Below are 3797 nucleotides of genomic sequence, written 5' to 3'. Positions count from 1 at the left end.
ATCACCCCCCCCAAAAAAAAAAACGAGAATATTGACATATGTCCTTGTAGCAAAATGGGATAATCAAGGTTCTTAAATATTGTGATTAAGTTTTTCCTGTGAGTGCCCCCATGGGATGAGACGACCCTAATTCCTTTTTGTCTTTAGGAAACTATTATTCACTTATTGATTCTCGATTTTGAAAAAATTTACCCAGGATATATTCCTGTGCAGACTTCTAGTCTGAAATTTTATCTGTGGTATCCATTTTTTCAACATCATTAGCTATGAGGGCTGCCCTCTCTTGGCATGTTTTAAAAATTGAGGTGAAATTCATGTAATGATCATCGGTGAGGTTTTTTGTTTGTTGTTAGGTGGCTGGTACAGGGATCGAACCCTGGACCTTGGTGTTATCAGCACTACACTGTAACCAACTGAGCTAACTGGCTATGCTGATCATAAAGTTTTGGATGTATAATCTGGAGGCAAATTTCCCAGGTCTGAGATATTTCAGCACCAAATATAACCACTGTTGTTATTTTGATGTGTTTCCTTTCAGTCTTTTTTCTGCACGTGTCCCAGCATCCTCTCTCTAAACCTGGTTTTTCCTCTCATTACAAATTTAATTCAATTAATCATTAACGTGAGGACAGGGTTTTGTGTCTGTCTTGGTCACTGAGGTATCTCTGGTGCTGTGAACAACCTGGCACACAGTAGGGGTTTTGTAAATATATGTTGGATTAATTCTTAGCAGCATATCAAGACTTTTTTTTTCAACAGCATGTTGACATTACAGGACATTTCTTGCAATCATGTGAATGTGGGTGTGAAGTGATCAGGGCGAGCCTGAGAGTGGGTGTCCCTCTGATTCAGATGCTGAGCTGCTCCTCACCAAAAAGAAACTGTCTCCCCCTGTCAGATTCCAGCCTGGTGGAGAGTCAGAGTGTCACTGAGGGTTAGAGGGGAAGGGTCCTCTGGAACCTTCTAATCCACCCCTCTCCATTACAGTTGGGGACTGAAGCCCACAGAGGAGAAAGATCTTGCTCAAAGAAACACAATGAAATAATAACAGGAGGTCCCTTTTGTTTTTAAAGAATGGTGACTCAGATGGGTGACGTTTGACTGGGGCTTTGCAATTTGCAATCATGTAGGCTTGTCACTTACTCTTTTGATAAATGACTGTATCCCTTGGCTTGTGCCCACTCTGCAACTGGAAATACCCCACAGCCCCACAGGATCGAGAATAATATATTTATTATTTATCAAGCATTTATTGAGCACCACTATGTGCCAGGCACTATCCTCCATACACATTATTTCGTTTAACTCCCACAACATTCTAGTAAGGTTAGTGTTGTTACTACCATGCTGTATTAGCCTGTTTCTGCTGCTTATAACAGAATACCTGAAACTGGGTGATTTACAATGAAATGTATTTCTTACAGTTTTGGAGGCTGGGGAGCCCAAAGTCCAGAGAACACATCTGGTGCGGGCCGTGTTCTCAGTGGTGACTCTCCAAAGCAATGCAGGGTGTCGCACGGGGAGGATGTGCTGAGCAAGAGTGGGCTAACCTCCTCACCCGCTCTCCCTGTAGGGCCATCAGAACCATGCCCATCGCTCCGTCTGCGAACGGATTGATCCACACGAGGGCACAGTCCTCAGAACCTAATCACTTCTCAAAGGCCCCACCTCTGAAATATCATAATAGGATTTCCCACCCTTAATGCTATTACAATGGAGATCAAGTTTCCAGCACATGAACTTTTGGGGGGGACACATTTAACCCATAGCACACACCCATTTCATAGAGGAGGAAAACTGAGGCCCAGAGAGGAGAAGTGATTCTCTCACAGCTCTGGCAAAGGTTCATAGGTGGGCGTAGAGGACGGTGCCTGAGTATAACCAGAGCTCCATTTGCTGGGAGCCCACTCCGTGCCAGGCCCAGGACCGAATGCTTCGCCCATGCATGGCCTCGGTAATCTTCAAGCTGTCCCAGGAAGTCATCTTTGACAGATGAGGGAACAGAGGCTTGGTCTAAGGGAGTAACTTGCCCAAGCAGCAAACAGGTCTCGAGAGGGAGAGCCCAGGACCCACCTGGCTGGAGGCAGGGGGGCTCTTCTACTCACTGTCAATCCCACAGAAAGGCAAGAGGAGATGATGATAAATCTTCCCATGCTGAAAATTAATAGGCAGGAAATTTATTTCAGTCAGGGTGTTACTGAAGTTTAGAGGGGAAGGGTCCTCTGGGGCTATCCAATGTATCCCTCTCCAATACGGTCAGAGAAACTGAGGTCCAGAAAGGGTGTCTCCCTGCCCCAGACTTTGCACAGAATGGGGGGATTTGAGAATGAGAGACAGAAGGGGTAGCCCAGATACAGCCAAGTATGGGATGTTCCCCCTTGAAGAGTAAGAGGGAATTGAGTTTGACCTCCCAGTGTATGGAGGGGAAATTGAGGCCCAGAGGAGGGGGCACACACCCATTTCCCCCCTCCCTGGGTCACCCACGGTGTCCTCCATGTGCTGTCCATTCATTCAGGTCAAGCTTCAGTCCCAGCTGAACCCTGACCCCAGCTGAGCCCCCAACCCCAGTTTAGCATAGAGTCAGCCCTCAGGTGGAGTTACCCGTGGTTATGATCAGTCCCACACACCAGTTTACATGTGAAGAAACTGTGGCTCAGCCAGGGCAGATGACATGCTCAGGGTCACTCACCTGGCGGTGGATGGAGCTCAGGCAGGCTCTAGATGAGATCCTGCACTTTTTCAACTGCAGACGGCAGCTCCTGTGAAATGCACACATGAAGCACGGAGGCAGGTTCTGGATAGTGCACACATACACATATGCGTGCGTGCACACACTCATTCACAAACACACATGTGCACACAAATATGTGCACACGCTCATGCATGCACACACAAATATAAATGCATGCATGCACATGCATGCACATGCAAACTTGCCCACGTGCACATGAATTCATATGCATGCATAACTATAAACACATTTGCACACATACTCACACATGCAGACACATGTACACATAAATATAAATGCATGTGCACACACATACACACTCACACATGTGCTTGCATATGCACACATAACTATAAATGCATGTGTACATAGATACACACTCACTCACACATGCACACACACATGCATTCATAAGGCACACAAATATAAATGCATGTGTGCATATATGCACATGCGCACACACATACATGTCCACACATGCACACGTGCTTGCATATGTGTGCATAAATATAAATGTGTACACATATACTCATACATGCACACACACGCACTCACACATGCACACATAAATATAAACGAATGTGCAAACACTTGCATATGCACACACACATTCACACATGCACACATAAATGTAAATGCATGTGCATACATATCCACACACACATGCACACAAACACACTCACACATGTTCACATTTGTGTATGCATGCATAAAGATAAATGCATGTGTACACACATGCACACACACACATGCACTCACACATGCACACACATATGCATAGGTAAATATAGACACATGTGCACACACATATACACATTTACATATGCACACATGTTTGTGTACGTGTGCCTAAATATAAATGCATGCGTATACATATACACACTCGCACGTGCACAAATGCATGCATATGCATGCATAAATATAAACGCATGTGTACACAGATGCACACACACATGCACACATAAATATAAACACATGTGTATGCATATGCTCGGGCGCACACACACATGCACACAAACGTGAGCACATATGCGCACGTGTGCACACACATGCGAATGCATGTGCA

The sequence above is a fragment of the Galeopterus variegatus genome, unplaced genomic scaffold (assembly GCF_000696425.1).
Source record: "Galeopterus variegatus unplaced genomic scaffold, G_variegatus-3.0.2 Scaffold870, whole genome shotgun sequence".
NCBI classification, from domain to species: Eukaryota; Metazoa; Chordata; class Mammalia; order Dermoptera; family Cynocephalidae; genus Galeopterus; species Galeopterus variegatus.
Note: the sequence above shows the minus strand (reverse complement) of the source record.